Consider the following 18,556-nt stretch of genomic DNA (forward strand, 5'->3'; position numbering starts at 1 on the left):
TCCAGAAAAATAGTACCATGTTTATGTTAGAAGTCATACTAATTAAAATCCTATAACTATTTTAATATTGTTTCTGTTACTAGTCCCAATGTTAAAGGCACTCACAAAATAATGCAATATCTTTTTCAATTTCCTTTTCAAGTATAGCTGACACATGATGTTAGATTAGTTTTAAGTGTACAATATACTAAAAAAAAAAAAAAGTGTACAATATACTGATTCAACTTCTCTATACATTATGCTCTACTCACCACAAGTGTAGCTAGCACCTGCCACCATTCAATACAGTATCATTGATCATATTCCCCATGATGTGCCTTTTATTCTCATGACTTATTCATTCCATAACTGGAGGCCTTTATTTCCCACTCCCCTTTACCCATTTTGCCCACCTTCCTCTTCCCTCCCCTCTGGCATTAGTTATCTGATAAAGAGGGGGTTTCTCCACTGATCTGATAATAAGAAAAAGGCTTTGTTAACCAGAGGTTAGAAGGAAAAAGATATCTCCCATACTATTACTGTGCATTTAGAACTAGATATACAATGAACAACTTAGTTTGAATTTATAATTCAATTAACAAATTGATTTACAAATAAAATAATGAATTAGCTTTATCTAGCAAATTCTTCAAAGGTATGGGAAACATGCAAAAAATTACAGCAAAATAGAGAGAGAGAACAAATAGATACAGAAGCTAAGATGGATAAGAAGGATAAAGAATGTATTCTACAAGAAAAATTCCTATTTGTAATAGTTAGGAAACATATTCTCTAGTCCCTATAATCATATAAAATTGGCAACTTAGAGAAAATCTGATCAAAGATGAGCTTATTTGATGATAAAAATGTTTTATAGAACAGGTTGCCATAATATTATCAGTTCTCTGTATTTATCAGTCTGATTCTTTTGTTTGTTTATTCATTTGTTTTTGAGATTCCACATATAAGTGAAATCATATGGTATTTATCTTTCTCAGTCTGCCTTAATATTTTTAGTGTAATACCCTAAGGTCCATCCATGTTGTCACAAATGACATGATCTCATTTTTTTATGGCTGCATAATATTACTGGATCAGTGGAAAACCCCTTCTATATCAGATACATATTTCCATTGATCATAGTATACAATAAACTGAGCAAAATTTTGATGGAATAAAGCAAAAAATATTTGTTTATCGTACTATTTCACAGATTGGTAATTTGTGTTTGACTCAGCCATCATTCTGATCTCAACTGTGCTCCATCATGCTTCTTTGGTCAGCTGCTAGATTAGTTAAGGTTGCCTAAGGTGTCTAAGAAGGCCTCAGGATTGACAATTCATTTCTCCTCCAAGAGTTCCTCTTTATCCCATAAACTAACAGGAACTTGTTCAGTTGATAGTCACAGTTTTTGGAGAGAGAAAGCTGAAGCCCAGCTTCAAGGAGTTAGGAAATAATACTTTTTGGTATGAAGAACCACAAATGAAGGTACATAGATCCAAGAATAATTACAGTTAATTTTTGCAAATTATCTATATTACACCATCTCTTACTCTTAAGTAGCTATAATAGATCACATTTTGCAATGAGTTTTTTTTTTTAATTTCCTCATTTGTGGCCTAAAATATTTGAATCATATAAAGTTTAATTAAAAATAACTAGATGAAACTAGTAATATTTTGCAGTTTTTATTTAAACACTACTAATTGTTTGATACGTAAATATTGATTTGTATTTTGCCATATGCCTGAAATTCATTACTACATCACTAGTTCTTGGATGGTTCAGCACCTGAATGCATATGTAACTTTAATTTGATTAATCAGCATGACAAATAAATACCTTGCCACCCTGTAGACCATTGTAAGGCTGCAACTGAATGTTCCCCAACAGGAAGCAAATAGAATCCACGTTTGGTTGTTTCATATACTTTAACTTGCTGAAGGAGCACCTTTAATTTTCTAAGTAACCAGGAAGCAACCATGCATTTGTCAGCGTTCTTCAGAAAAAAAAAAAAAAAAAAAAAAAAACACATCAGAATATGTATACCATGTTTTTGAGAGGATGAATAGATTGTAAGAATAACTGTTCCTACTTGTGCATCACTAAATCCTTCTAGAGAGTGTGAGAAGCCATATTACTTAACAATCCCTTTTGCTATCACCTTCGCTTGCCTTCCACTACACTCAAATTCTCTAGCCCTCTTCACTATTATTTGGAAGATGATTGGCAGCATAATGTTGATTTGAATTTTATTTATATTCAAGAAATTAAATTTGTCTCTTTAGGCCATAAGCATTTAGAGGAAAATATAACCTATTTTAACTCTATCTTTAAATAAAATAAGAACATTCTTAAATACAAGGATACTTTTATTTTTAATGCACCCAATTATGATTTTGAACTGAAACTTTACAGAAAGTCATTTTCAGGAATTGAGGAAAGCAGATATGAGCGGTAAATTTTTAGGAGCAAACTATATCCTGCATAGTAGCCAACCTGAAACAGAAATATTGATCATAAAGGTAAAAAAATAAGGGTATAAGCTGCTATATGTAAAATAGAAAGTATTCTGGATTATAAAATACAGTTCTGAACTGGTTGTGATGGGGGTATGTGTACGCAAGTACAAGCATGTACATGTTTGCTCGCCTGTGTGCACAGTAGGTGGGGTTCACACACAAAACCTCCAAAGGAAAATTAAAAATGTGAAAGACACATGTATAGTTGTTAGAAAACAAAACAAGCAAAAACTTTTCTCAATAAAAATGCAATCATTTGATTAGATCATTAAAAGAGGGAATCCCCATGATACAGGAAAGCAAGAATCTGATTTTCAAGACTTCTTTTATTATCATTTTTCTCTTACTTTAATCACTACTGAAATTCAAAAGAGGGAAAAAGGGTGGCAAATCAAAATGCTGGTGTCTAATTTTACTTTAAGCCCTGTGTAACAAATCAATGTGCAGGTCGAGTGGTTTCCAGTGAATTTTTTCAATAAAATTGAAGAAGACTTCATCTAGATGTCACTGGAGAGATCATTAAAATGATTTTTGATAATAAATAACCTTGTTGGGTTTCTTTCTTCTTTTTTTCTTTATTGGCATAGAAATCGAAAGTTTAAAATATTAAGTGAAAAAAATAAAAAATATTAAGTGACTTTGTTGTGGAAAATTATTTTGTTTGGTTTTAATTATTTATTTTCAAAAGTTCCTTGGTGCTTTCTCATTGCAGCATTCAGAAATTATCATCTAAATAAATAAACTGATAAGAAAATACCCAGCATCCATTTCATTGAGTCATTTGCAATAAATCTGAACCGTAGACATTTATAAATTATCTAAATGCATTAAATGTATAATGTTTTGATCAATGCCTTGCTACTTATAATTATTAGAATGATTACTGAAGTCAAAAAATTTAAAGTTGAAACTGTTTGGTCACATCTGATGGAAAAAAAAAAAAAACATGTTGCTCAAATATACCTTAAAGCTGAAACCCTTAGCCACACTTTTTTGGCCAACTTCTGGAATCACCTTTCTAATTTGGCTCGTATTTTGGACAGAGCAACAAAGCTCCCAGAGTGGGTCTCTTTCTGGGCCCTGGTTCTCAGTAAGGCAGGGCCCTGTCCACTCCTTCCTCTGTGGAGAGGGCAGTATTCATTAGGCTGAAAAGTTAATCAGATGTGACCAAACAAAAATTAAGATGGTGAGACCTCGATCTGAAACCAAATCCTTGTCCTATCTTTGCCCTAACTGCTTACAGAATGGATCATGTTCCCCTTATGTCGAGGTGACCACTTATTTGCTCTCCTGCCTCCTTGAAAGAAAAAAGTGAATTATGTTTGCCACTGATTTAGCCACATGAATCAAACTCATCTCATCACCCTTTTATGGGTCCAAAGCTGCTGCCTCTAAACGTGCAATCTCATTGTGCTTTGTATCAGTTAGTGCTGGAGAAATCTTGAATAGCTTATGTACAAAACTGTTTTTAAATTTTATATTATTTTGAAACTTTGCTTCTTTAGGGTTGGGGCACATTGACCACCCCGTCTGGCTGAGAACTCTCTACAGTCTGTAGGCTGACAGTGTGCTGATCTTTTAAAAGTTTCTTTCCCTCCCCAACTCCCCTTTTAGGTGAGGTTTCCATGAGGTCTGTTAGGTGTGCATCCTGCAGCTTATTGGCTTAAAATGCACTCTTCCTTTGGTGGCCTCTCTTTGGGGGCCGATTGGGAGAAAGAAACCAATAGTGCAAACTGTTTTGATACTGAAAATTGACAAGTGTCTTTTTGAAATAAAGAACCAGTCCCTCTCATAAATAAATAAATAAATAAATAAATAAATAAATAAATAAATAAAAAGTTGAAACTGAGACCCCCTACACAAGTACAACCTCTGAATAAAGGACTCTTTTTTTGTATTTCAACTGTCCCCACTTAGTCTAAAGACCCATGATTATTCATTTTTGAGGAAATCTGTGGAAGTCCCAAGACTAGATAACATGACTCACCAACCATGATGAAAATATTAATGGCTAAATAGCTAAAGGAGAATATATATGGCAAACTTACCAAAATGTGAACAAAAAGAAATACATTTGAATGCTCATATAAAGAAAGTAAATAATTAAAAACCTTGTCATAATTATCTAGACATCTTTTAAACAAATAAATTAGAACAATCTTGTAATTAACTTTTAGGGAACTGAAAAACAAATACCTATTTCCCCAAATGTATTGTGAGATCAAAATTGCAGTGATATATAAGGTGATAAATTATTCATAAAACAAGAAAATTATAGCCTAGTTTCCCTCATGTGTGGAAAACTTGGCTAAAATTTTGTCCTTTGAATAACTCCGTGGCTGGATTATTGGAGGGATTTTTAATCTGAAGGCATACACGATAATTAAAACAAAAAACAAAACCAGGAACTCAATCCACTGTAAGCTTTGTATTGTGAGCTGTGATGTTACAACCTTGAACTTCATATGAACTGAGATGTGGTTAATGGAGAAGTTCAGCAACTTCAGCTCCAGGGAAAGTTCCACTAGTTACCCTGCCCAAGCAGCAACTGTATATAAATATGTCGCTTAAAAGGAGACATCTGAAAAAAATCTGTACCAAAGGTTTCTGACATAAATCATCCTAAAAGAATTTTCTTTTGTGAGTTGTTTTAAAATGTAGAGAAAATAACCCCTATTGCTTAATAGAATTAGCTTATTTATTTATTCCTTAAGATCAATATTTCAATACATTTTATTTAGAATCATAGACTGATAAAGTGGAAGGGACATTTGGGATATTCTAATCTAGCTGTTTCCTGCTGCGAATATGGGATGAGAAGGGTTACGTGATCTTCCCCAAGTTTATGTTAATTGACAGAAAAGTTGGAACTGAAACCAAGTTTCCATAGTTTTCCATTGTTTTATTCTCTCCCTTTTTAAGAGCCAATTCTAGAAACTACTTGGTATAAGAAGATATTGTACCCCTGAAAATTTTCTTGCAGTGTTCAGTCAAATGAAAGCAGGGCTGTGAAAGAGTGGCTCCCATAAAAAGAAAGAAGTCAGGTAGTATACTACCCGTCCCACTAGGAATTCACAGAGCAGTGTATTCCCATAAAGCTTATAAAGTGAAAATACTAGAAAGAATCAGAATTCATAAAGGGCAGAGATCATAGCTCGTCTCCGGAAGTGGTATTCTGAGGTAGGTATTTTAATGACCTAGTTGGATCATTTTTTGACTGAGAAAATTAATTCTTTTTCAACCAACTATCAGTGACTGACACATAGGTTTATTCTGTATGACCTAACAACAAAATATGTTTTGTTTTGTTTCTTAGTCAATGTGTGTCAAATTTAATATGCTTAGGAATCACCAAGAAGTTAAAAAACAGAGTTGAGGGATCCCATACACAAAGACTGCATTAGCAGGCTTGTAGGGGAGCCTAAGTACTTGCATTGAGAACAGGTAACTGCGGTGATCCCAGTGTATTGGTCTTAAGTTCACCTTTTGAGAAAAATTGTTTCAAGGCATCTAAACATCTCTAATAGCATTTTCTTACCTTTGTTCTTCACTGCTCTTAATTATGTGTGCTTTCCTTTGAGAAAGTTTTCTATAGTCATGCATCAAATATATACTGAGTCTGACTTTAATCAGTATATTTTACTCATTGTTTTTGGTCAGTCAGAGCACATTGCAATATAAATGCATATCTACTTAAAAGGGCCATATTTATTATTTCTTTGAAATATACATCATCAGCTGAATATAATCATGTATACATATGTACTCTGTGAAGTCCCTATAAAAGAATTTTGATTGTTTGGACATAAGCTAAGTAAACTGATGTTATGCAGATTTGGCTTTCAGTCAAGAGATTCAAAAACAGATATTCATTCGAAAATGACTCCAAAAATACCTTGCTAATTAGTTGTGCTATGTTATAGGTTCGGTTAAACTATACATCAAATTAGGTATCCTAGGATACAATTTTTTTTTTCAGAACAGTCTGTCTAGGAGATTTAACACAAGAATAATAATTCATAAAATTCAGATTCTGATTCTGTAGGTTTGGAGCAGAACATAAGAACCTGCATTTCCACCATGCTCCCAAGTGATACTACATTGTGAACAATGCTTTGGAGGATAGTTCTTTCACCAAAATGTGACAACTCTATATTTTGAATTTATTTATCATGTTTTCTGACAGTAGTGTTCCAGTGAAGTTTTGTTCAATATAATTGTAGGAGCTCATTGAAGGTGTATGTTGGAGATTTCTTTTGTTCCTAAAAAGTAAAAAAAAAAAAAAAAAATTCATTGTCTTAGATATTTTTTTTTTCCTGTACTCATATATGGAATGCCTTGTCCATTTGTGTTTTTTGCAAGATAATTGACCTAAGGTAAGAATCACTTAACTCTTCAGCTTGCACTGGGCAAAAGTGAATTTTCCAGGCTTTACTATCTTAAACCAGTAAATCCGTGGTGAGAAATAAGGCAAGATCAACATCTTTCTGTTAAACAAAATGCCTCATCAGATGAAGAAATAATAATATTCACACTTCCAGAACTTTCTGGTTGAAAGGTCAAAACCAGAAGTTTTACATTTCGTATGCATAGTAGAATAGTTGGAACAAATTTAAAAAGATACTTTAATTTATTCAGTTGAAAGGGCAAAAGAAAATACTGCAGAGAATTATCCTTTCCAGAAGTCTTGAAATAGCTATTACAAACTATTTCATTTTTAAGAAAGTCTTCATACAGACTAGGTCTTGAGAAATACATACATACCACTCCTCTGCTGAAGTCAGAATAATATGATGTTTTCCTAATTTATTTATTTTTTAAAGGTTTTATTTATTTATTCATGAGAGACACACAGAGAGAGGCAGAGATATAGGCAGAGGGAGAAGCAGGCTTCCCTCAAGGAAACCAACGTGGGATTCAATCCTGGGACTGCGGGATCAGGCCCTGAGCTGAACGCAGATGCTCAACTGCTGAGCCACCTAGGCATCCCAAAATTTTCCTATTTAATATTCCATTTTTCTAATTTAACATCGTGCCTCTAGCTTGCTATTTCTGCCTTTTGCTATACTTCCTGTGACTTAAAGAGCAAGTTGAGTCTTATTTTCTGTCCAGTTCTTTCCCATCCCCATGTAAAATCTCTTAGAGAAGATAAACCAAATTGATATATTGATATATACCTTCAAGGAGAAAAATATGACACCAAGTCTCCATTCTAACTTTTGTGGATTCCTAGAATCCAGAGCTTGGCTCCACAATTTAAAAAATGAGTTAAAGGGACACCTGAGTGGCTCAGTGGTTGAACGTCTGCCTTTGGCTCAGGGTGTAATCCGGATTTCTGGGATGGAGTCCCACATTGTCTTCCCTGCATGGAGCCTGATTCTCCTCCCTCTGCCTATGTCTCTGCCTCTCTGTGTCTCTCATGAATAAATAAATAAAATCTTAAAAAATAGTAAGTTAAAAAATAGCTGCCACTGTATCTCAGTTAGAGTTCTGCATCCTTTTGTCCATTCTAAAAACTCTAGTCAGAATTATTTTGATTTTTGCACTGTCAGTGATTTCTAGTTTGCTTCCCATTAAAGACTATCATGAGATATATGTTGATTCTTTCCTAATTGAAGCTGGTCAGCATTTAAATGTTTCGTTGTGCATAGTAATATACTTTGGATGAAGGAAGGAAAAAGCATTCCTGACCTGTGATATAAACATATGGAATCATAGTGATAGAAGCATTAGAGGTAATATTGATATAATAACACATTCACAGTATTAATTAGGAAACGAAAATTTATCTCTCTCTACCTTCACTTTTATTTTCAGGAAAATGAGGTCATGTATACCTGCCTTATCTCTCCTCAGATGCTATGAGGATGAAATTAGACAATATGTATAAAGTAGATTGATAAGCTAAAAAATTAAACAAGTATTTTTTTTAATAATTTGTTGCATTGCATTACACAGTGTATGGTTGAACAAACAGGTCCAGTAGGTAGCTTTTATATTTCCTAATTCTCTCTCTTTAGTACATCATGTTATCTCAAACAAAAAGCATCCCACACTTGAAACAAAAAGCAAAGCTAGAACTGGTTCTAAAGAAACACAGAGCATAAGGAAATATAGAAGATCAATTTAATAGTCAAAAAGTTGAAAAGAAAAATATTTCAAACCAATGAAAAAGTATTTCACAGATCATTAACCCACCATACATATAAATTTGTCAAAATTCTTGTGTAGAGAACTATGCTTGGGGAGGAGGTAGGGGCTGAGTAGCCAAAAACAAATGCCCTCTACCTCAGAGTTTCCTAATGGGTAAAATATGCATAAAAGTTGTCAGGCTTTTTTTTAAAATATAATAGATGCCATTTAAGCTGAGAAATTATCCTTTGTGAAATTTTCAGATTTCATTTCATCAGGTAATTGACTTATATTAAATAATAATATTTTTCGCGTCCTGAAATTCATTGTTTCAAATTCTCAAAATACAGTATTTCCATTGCTACAGTTTGTCAGTAATTCTTAGAGAAAGCAACATGTTTTGTCATTTTTCTTTACATGGAGTTATGTTCTACTTTTATAGAAAAATTGGTAACTTTTTTTCTTTAACATTTTTAAATTGTTTTTCTACAATGCTGTGGTTCATATATAAGAAAAAATGCAGAGTTTTATGAATATAGTTCTGGAGAGATCATTAAATTTACTGAGGCTGAAAGTTTCAAGATTCCATAAAATATGCTAAAATTTATTAGGTACACGGCAAACCCTCTTCAGTTGTAGACTGTGAATGTAAGAAATATTTAAGCTGATTTTTAAAAGTAGATTCCTGTTTCTACCTTATTCTCTAATAGTCTCACTTAATCAGATTCCTTTGAATAGCACTCTTGAGTCTATTTTTACAAGCATTACAGTGGTTCTATTTTTAAAAATATTTTATTTATTTATTCATGAGAGACACAGAGAGAGAGGCAAAGACATAGGCAGAGGGAGAAGCAGGCTACCTGTGGGGAGTCTGATATGGGACTCAATCCCAGGACCCCAGGATCATGACCTGAGCCAAAGGCAGATGCTCAGCCACTGAGCCACCCAGGTGCCCCTACATTGACTCTTTAAACATGAAGGCTTGAGAAAGCTCTGAAAATTCCTTCCCAGGTGTTCCCCAAATAACTCTTCATAAGAAAGATTGCCCTGTAGAATACATAAAATAAATTTTAAAATATAGTGAAAAAGATTATTACTCAATGAAATTCGAAGAGTAGGCAAAAGTAAGAGCAAGTACAGTGTATCTTTTTTTTTTTTCCTGATGCTCTTCTCCCTTCCAGTTTAGTTCAGACTCATGAAGCAGATGCAATGTTGATCTTTACAATCCCTTAGAATTCTAATGACAGAATGCATTACATTTTGGATCATGGAAGACTGAATTGCCAAGTCAGAGAAATTGACTCGTTTTTGCAGAATTGACTAGTATAGCCCACAACTTAGAAAAACAAACTGTCAAAGTCCTACGTTCTGAATTTCAGAGAACAGCAAGCCGTGAGACCAGTTTTCAAGTTTTTCAAGGCACAATTTCAAGAAAACTGTTCTTTCAATTCTCATTTGCCTTCCCCTGTGGGGGGAACTAGAGTTGAGATACGAGAACACAGGTGGTCTTTTGAGGGAGGAGTTATCTTCAAGGAAGGGATACTGGCTGGTTCTCATTACCATCATAGTATGTAATAGTCACTGGAGAATTGCTTGTATTATCTGTGGATGTCTGAAAGGAGACACGATTATCTTATGTCATACTAGACTACAGTCCTCTGTGGAAACAACATAGTGAAGAAGCTAAATGATTTGGAAATGCCACATATCATCTCCAAGCATTTCCCTCATCCTTTTCTTTTTTAAAATTCTTTTTTTTTCTTTTTTTTTTTTGGCATATATATCATGAGGGGTGGGGCAAGAAGTTTGACAGTGCTCTTGCCCTCAAGAGGCTGACAATATGCTAACATTCAGGAGAAATTACAAATACAAAGGTGTGACAATTATCAGTGTATTGCCGCTCAGCAGCAAATCCAGCTGCCTTTGTCCTGATGTGCTTTTGCCAGATGGTGCAGTGTTAGGATTGATCAGTAGAAGGTGCTGGAGCTACATGGGAGGGCAAAGGTGCACCCTTCCTAATTTTTGTTTGTTTCTTGCTTGCAGCACACAGTGGCTAATGGCCTGTACAACCTCCAAAGATCCTCACTCTGAGTGAGTTTCAGAGCACCCTCACAAGTAGCTTCCCAGTTACAGTGTCATTCTCAGGCAGCTTCCCAGAGCATTCCACCAGTGACTCTTAGTGCATCTTCTCAGAGTATTTGGGCAACTTCCTGTAAACCTCACCAGTGCTCCAGCAAGTAGCTTCTTAAAGTTGAAGCAGCACCTTAGTGAAGTTCCCTACTATCCACGGGGCCTTGCCAAAACCCACTCTACTAAGGCCTGAGTCTCAGCCTTAGTGGGAGCTGAGGAAGCTCTTCCAAATTTGTTCCTGCCTTAGATAATCTGCCTTAGCCCTAGAAATTTTGGCTTCTTTCTGTATCTGCTATCCCCATATTCTTTTGAACTATCCTTTACCCCTTAGTAGTTAATCTTCTCTTATTAGTTAATAATTCTTTTTTATATATTTTTATATTGGAGTTCGATTTGCCAAGATATAGCATAACACCCAGTGATCATCCTGTGAAGTGGCCCCCTCAGGGCTTGTCACCCAGTCACCCCATCTCCCTGCCCACCTCCCCTTCCACCACCCCTTGTTCCTTTCCCAGAGTTAGGAGTCTCTCATGTTCTCTCACCCTCACTGATATTTCCCACTCATTTTCTCTCCTTTCCCCTTTATTCCCTTTCACTATTTTTTATATTCCCCAAATGAATGACACCATATAATGTTTGCCCTTCTCCAATTGACTTATTTCACTCAGCATAATACCTTCCAGTTCCACCCACATCAAAGCAAATGGTGGGTATTTATTGTTTCTAATGGCTAATAGTCCATTGTATATATAGACCACATCTTCTTTATCCATTCATCTTTCGATGGACACCAAGGCTCCTTCCACAGTTTGGCTATTGTGGACATTGCTGCTATAAACATTGGGGTGCAGGTGTCCCGGCGTTTCACTGCATCTGTATCTTTGGGGTAAATCCCCAGCAGTGCAATTGCTGGGTTATAGGGTAGCCCTATTTTTAACTCTTTGAGGAACCTCCAGACAGTTTTTCAGAGTGGCTGTACCAGTTCACATTCCCCGAACAGTGCAAGAGAGTTCTCCTTTCTTCACAGCCTATCCAACGTTTTTTGTTTCCTGTCTTGTTAATTTTCACCATTCTCACCGCTGTGAGGTATATCTCATTGTGGTTTTGATTTGTATTTCCTTGATGGCCAGTGATGCAGAGCATTTTATCATGTGTTTGTTGGCCATGTGTATATCTTCTTTGGTGAAATTTCTGTTCATGTCTTTTGCCCATTTCATGTTTGGATTGTTTGTTTCTTTCCTGTTGAGTTTAATAAGTTTTTTATAGGTCTTGGATACTAGCCCTTTATTTGATAGGTCTTATGCAAATATCTTCTCCCATTCTGTAGGTTGTCTTTTAGTTTCCTTGATTGTTTCTTTTGCTGTGCAGAAGCTTTTTATCTTGATGAAGTCCCAATAGTTCATTTCTGCTTTTGTTTCCCTTGCCTTCATAGATGTATCTTGCAAGAAGTTGCTGTGGCCAAGTTCAAAAAGGGTGTTGCCTGTGTTCTCCTCTAGGATTTTGATGGATTTTTGTCTCACATTTAGATCTTTCATCCATTTTGAGTTTATCTTTGTGTATGGTGTAAGAGAGTGGTCTAGTTTCATTCTTCTGCACGTGGCTGTCCAATTTTCCTAACACCATTTATTGAAGGGACTGTCCTTTTTCCAGTGGATAGTGTTTCCTGCTTTGTCGAATATTAGTTGACCATAGAGTCAAGGGTTCCACTGATCTATGTGTCTGTTTTTGTGCCAGTACCACACTGTCTTAATGATCACAGCTTTGTAGTACAACTTGAAATCTGGCATTGAGGTGCCCCTGGCTCAAGTTTTCTTTTTCAATATTCCCCTGGCTATTCAGGGTCTTTTCTGATTCCACACAAATCTGAAGATAATTTGTTCCAACTCTCCGAAGAAAGTCCATGGTATTTTGATAGAGATTGCACTAAATGTGTAAATTGCCCTGGGTAACACTGACATTTTCACAATGTTAATTAACTCTTCCAATCCATGAGCATGTATATTTTTCCTTCTCTTTGTGTTTTCCTCAATTTCTTTCAGAGTGTTCTGTAGTTTTGGGGGTCTAGATCCTTTATCTCTTTGGTTAGGTTTATTCCTAGGTATCTTATGCTTTTGGGTGCAATTGTAAAGGGGATTGACTCTTTAATTTCTCTTTCTTCAGTCTCATTGTGAGCGTATAGAAATGCCACTGATTTCTGGGCATTGATTTTGTATCCTGCCACACTGCCAAATTGCTGTATGAGTTCTAGCAATCTTGGGGTGGAGTCTTTTGGGTTTTCTAGGTACAGTATCATGTCATCTGTGAAGGGGGAAAGTTTGACTTGTTCTTTGCCAATTTGAATGCCTTGTATTTCCTTTTGTTGTCTGATTGCTGAGGCTAGGACTTCTAGTACTACATTGAATAGCAGTGGTGAGAGTGGACATCCCTGTCTTGTTCCTGATCTTAGGGAAAAGGCTCCCAGTATTTCCGCATTGAGAATGATATTTGTTGTGGGCTTTTTGCAGAAAAAGAAAAAAAAAAGAAAAAAAAAGAAAAAAGAAAAGAAAAAAGAAAAAGTAAAGAGGAAAATAAAGAAAAATAAAAAATAAAAGAGGAAAAAAAGTGGGGGGGGGGTACTGGGAGATGGTGATGGTGATGAAGTTGTGGAGGGAGAATGTAGTCTACCTGAGGGGTCCTAGAGGGTGATCCTCTTGGTTCTGAGTGTATTAAGTTCTGTATGTTAGAAGATGCTTAGTCTGAAATTTATATAAACCAGCAATACTTGTAGAAAGCCTCAACACAGACCATTAAAACATAAACAAGATAAAAGAGGGGGCCACAATGGGAATGAAGAGAGAATATAATCTCTCAGAATGAACCAGCACAATATGGTTACTTAGAACCACTTGGTTCTGGGTGCATGCTGGTCATGTTTTAGAAGGTATTAACTTCCGCCATTGTGGAACAAGATGAGACAGAGAAAACAAAAAACACAAAACACAAAAAATATATCTCATATATCTCCCAAAATTAAATTGAGTATACTGAAGGGAATCTAGAAGTTGAAAATAATTGTAGAAATATGAAAGTCAACAAGGAAGACACTTAAAAATGAAGAGGTGCTAAAATATTGTAGTTAAGGTGGGAAAAGAGAAAAAATATTGGAAATTTTTAGTCTGATATAAAAATGAGGGGATTCCTGGATGGCTCAGCGGTTTGGTTCGTGCCTTCCACCCAGGGTGTGAGCCTGGTGTCCTCGGATGAAGTCCCGCGTCGGGCTCCTTGCATGGAGCCTGCTTCTCCCTCTGCCTATGTCTCTGCCTCTCTCTCTCTCTGTGTGTCTCTCATGAATAAATAAATAAAATCTTTAAAAAAAATAATAAATAAATAAAAATGAGATGTACTGGTAAAAGGGAAAAAAGAAGGAGGGGTACCCTCTAGTTCTATAGAGTTTAAATCCCTCAGCCTCCCCTGGAGCTTCCAGCGCTGCTGGGTCAAGATCCTGCTCTTCCCCTGTCCTTCCAGCTGGTCTTCTGGGGGAGGGCCTGCTGTGCTGACTCTCAGATGTGTGCACCTGGGGGAGCTGCACCCCCCCGTGCCAGGCTCAGTAGGAGCTGTTGGCCCTGTGAGGCCCCTGTTCCCTGGGGCCCCGCTCCATCCCAGGCACAGGGCGACACCCGGAGGAACAACCCCACTGGCAGCGGCCGGCTCTTCAGCCCTGGAGTCAGCTCCCCCAGTAACCACCGCAGCTCCTAGTCTGCAGTGGCCTGGATGCTCCGGGGGCGGGGGCGCTGATCTGCACAGCTCGGGGCGCTCAGGGCAGGAGCGTCTTCCATCTCTCCCGGGGGAGCGCAGGATCCCCTGCACCCTGGGATCCAGGGCCTGCGCTGCTGGAATTGTGCTTCCGGGGCCGCAGCTCCTGAGGCAACAGGGCGCAGCCCCCTCCGCCCGGAGCCCCGGCCTGACCCCCTGGCTTCTCCCCAGGCCCCCCGGTGGGCTTCAGCCCTTTACTGAGCTCCGCCCACGGGGTGTGGCATGCTCCACCCCCTACACTTCTTCTGTTAGTGACCCCGGGAACCTGGGGGCTCCACTGCCCCTCCTGGGATCCTGCCCGAGTTCCCTGCTGAGCGCCCTTCCATCCGGGAAGAATCCGGTGCGGATTTTTAAAGTTCCCGCTTCTCCGGGGCTGGGCTCCCCTGTCCCCAGGCTCTTGCTGCTGGGCCTCAGCCCGGCTCCTCGCGGGGCCCCTCCCCCACTGGATTGTTTTTACTGCCCCCCCCCCCCCCCCGCCTTCCTACCTTGTTAGAAGCCTAAACCCTTCTCTCTGTAGGTTACAGCTGTTCTCTCTTTAAATCTCAGTTTGAATTTGTAGGTTTTCAGGATGATTTGCAAGTTATCTAGGTAAGTTGGAGGGGACAGGTGACTTGGGGACCCTACTCCTCCGCCGTCTTGCCAGGCCCCCCCTCTTATTAGTTAATAATTCTTAACAACCTTCCACCAGTTATTTCCCTTATTCTTAATATGACAATAATTCTGTTTACCTCACAAGATACATAATAATACTTGCTATGGAATATTTTGTAAGTAGAGGACCAAGTAAGTAAGGCATTTCTTGACTGATCTACCTAATTGTCTTAGTCTATTTGGGCTGATAAAACAAAATACCTCAAACTAGGTAGCTTATGAACAGCAGACTCTTAGGGCTTACAGTTCTGGAGGCCAGAAGTCCAATATTAGGGTACTAGCATGGAGAGTGAGGCCCTCTTCCCAACTGGAGACCTCTCTTTGTACCCTCACATGGTGGAGGGGGCTAAGGGACTTAGTAGAATCTCTTTTATAGGGCACTATCTCAAACATTCAAGACCTCACCCTTATAACTTAAGCACTTCCCAGAGACTTCACTTACTAATGCTAGCACCTTGGGGTTTAGGATCTCAACATGACTTTGAGGAATACAAATATGCAGAAATAGAAATAGAAAACAGCTTGATTAACCACATATAAGAATGTGAATCACTTTAAATGTAAGGTAATACTCATTGTCTTCCAAATTTTTCTTTTCTTTTCTTCTTTTAAGATTTTATTTATTTATTCATGAGTGACAGAGAGAGAGAGAGAGGCAGAGACATAGGCAGAGGGAGAAGCAGGCCTCCTGCAAAGAGCACAATCTGGGACTCGATCCTGTATTCCAGGATCACGCCCTGAGCCGAAGGCAGACACTCAACTGCTGAGCCACCCAGGTGTCCCTGTCTTCCAAAATTTTCATATAAACTCATACTCAAAAGCTTATTTTGATGATACAGCCTGTTATTAGGCATAATATCCACTTGCAGATCTAGATTTAAAAAGATCTATTATATTTCATTATGTTATATGGCATCAAAAGATACTAGCTTCTAATTTTAAAATAACTAAGTCATGAGGATGTAATGGATAGCATGATGACTGTAGCTAATAATACTGTATTACATATTTGAAAGTTGTGAAGAGTAAATATTGCAAGTTCTCCTTACAGGGAAAAAAAGATATACCTTCATATGGTGACAGATATTAACTACATTTTTATTGTGATCATTTTGCAATATATGAAAACATTGAATCTGTATATTATACACCTGGAACTAATATAATACTATATGTCTATTATACCTCAATATTTTTTAAAAATAAAAGGCAATGAAAAAGCTCCATAAATTCAATGCCAGGCATATTTTGAAAGAGAGTATCTTTATCCCCAGAAAGTTAAAAAAAATAAAAAAGAACTTAAAAAGAATGTACAGAGATAATCAAATTACAGTTAAATAAAATTATTCAGAAACAGTACACAAATTAAGGTGATAGACTCTCCAGCTACTATTCCAGATCATTTCAAAATAGTGACTCTTAAGTTTAGAGAGGACCTATGTACTAAAACCTTAAAAATAAGCCAGTGAGGGGTGCCTGGATGCCTCAGTGATTGAGTGACTGCCTTTCGTTCAGGTCATGATCCCAGGGTCCTGAGATTGAGTTCCACATCAGGGTCCCCGCAAGGAGCCTGCTTCTTCTTCTGCCTATGTCTCTGCCTGTCTCTGTGTGTCTCTCATGAATAAAAAAATAAAATCTTTTTTAAAAAAGCCAGCTAAACTATGACAATTATTTAATTGGATAATTCGTTATCATCCTGCCTAGTTCGGTAGTAAATTCCCATCTATTAGCATGTACAGCTAGTTTTCCTCTCCATTTTCTGGTCTGATTCCTATTGATAGTAATTTATTCCTTCAGCTGACATTTAATAAATTATAAAATTAGCTTATGATGGGTCATGACAATGCTCAAGACCTCACGTGGGCAGCAACTGATAATAAACCCCAAAGGATCACATGTTATAGAAGGAATCGGGTTTAATTTTGATTCACGCTTTACCCTTTCCTGTTGCCCTCTGGAAAACATGCACACATGCACACATACACGGGAGCCTATTTGAACTCTATATCCTATGATTAGGTGTCAGATACATAGCAGAATCAGATTACGAAAGGTCTGTATTGCTACATTATATTACCTAGCCTATTGAAGACATTTCCAGTAAACTATAATAATGTCAAAAAATTCTAAATATTTCTCCTAAGATCACAATCCTATAAAAATTAAAACTATTTTCTAACCAGGCATGTTAATTGTCTTCTAAAACAATTTTTACACTGTAAGAAGTGATTATGAATGTGGCTTCCCAGGCAACCTCATCTACAAATCACCTAAATCCAATTTAGTGTGATTTATTTTATATAGTTACACATTAACTGTACTTATTATTGGCTTACTTTAAAAGTTTTGTGGTTATTATATCCATCAATAATAAATTGGTAAGCATCAATGAGCTTTTATAGCATACCATACATCAAATTATATACTACATGCTATACAAAATGAAGAAAATTACCCACTTCCTATAAATATTTCATAATCTACAGATGTTTCATCTTCAAGATCCTCCAGTTATTTAGAGTAAACCAAAAGCTTCTATATTCCATATTCCATATGAACTATAATTTTTTAACCTGTTAGAAAATCTTATGTTGATTACTTTGTGTCTAATTAGGATACTTTGAGAGCAGAATAAAAATCCCAATATTCATATGCCTTAACATGAGTAGTCCATTGGGGCATTTTTAAAATTCTAAGTAAATAATAAAAAAAAATAAAAATTAAAATCATATCAAAAGCATGATGGATTAGATGCCTTAATTATTTCTCAGAATATACATAGAAGGAAATTATATGAAAAATTGCTAAAAATAATTCTGGTGATTAATTTTAATCTATAAATTTTTGGCAGCCCAGGGGGCTCAGTAGTTTAGCGCCGCCTTCAGCCCAGGGCGTGATCCTGGAGACCAGGGATCAAGTCCCGCTTCGGGCTCCCTGCATGGAGCCTGCTTCTCCCTCTGTCTGTGTCTCTGCCTCTCCCTCTCTTTGTGTCTCTCATGAATGAATAAATAAAATCTTTTTAAAAATCTATAATTTTTTTTGTTTTTCTCCCATGTTATTTCTAGGGCAGTCAGATACTAAATCTAGGTCATTTTTCTGAGGAAATGAGGAAAAGAAAACATTTTTATTTTTGTTTCATTCTTATTTCAAAATTTTCATTGGTACTCAACCTCTGTCATTTCAGGAGTGGGTGACTGATTATTACAATTATAAAACATTACTCTAAGTTATAATGTAAACACCTTTGAGATCTTCAGTGTGTTTTAAACATAAAAAATGTCATGCTAATGAGAATTATGATGAAAAAATGCTTGGCTTCCTTCTCAATCTCATGTCCTAATGGATATGAG

General features: G+C 36.8%; 1 long non-coding RNA gene across 1 annotated transcript in view; it reads right to left on the reverse strand.

Annotated features, from left to right (window-relative positions):
- Positions 1 to 17,716, reverse strand: part of LOC140639380 (uncharacterized) — a 32,415-nt gene extending 14,699 nt beyond the window's left edge. The window contains exons 1-2 of the long non-coding RNA XR_012036110.1: positions 17,666 to 17,716; positions 1,822 to 1,978 (exon numbers count right to left, since the gene is read on the reverse strand). This is a non-coding gene — a long non-coding RNA (uncharacterized lncRNA). The remainder of the gene's footprint in view (positions 1 to 1,821; positions 1,979 to 17,665) is intronic.
- Between the last annotated feature and the right edge of the window lie 840 nt (positions 17,717 to 18,556).

The sequence above is a fragment of the Canis lupus genome, chromosome 9 (assembly GCF_048164855.1).
Source record: "Canis lupus baileyi chromosome 9, mCanLup2.hap1, whole genome shotgun sequence".
NCBI lineage: Eukaryota > Metazoa > Chordata > Mammalia > Carnivora > Canidae > Canis > Canis lupus.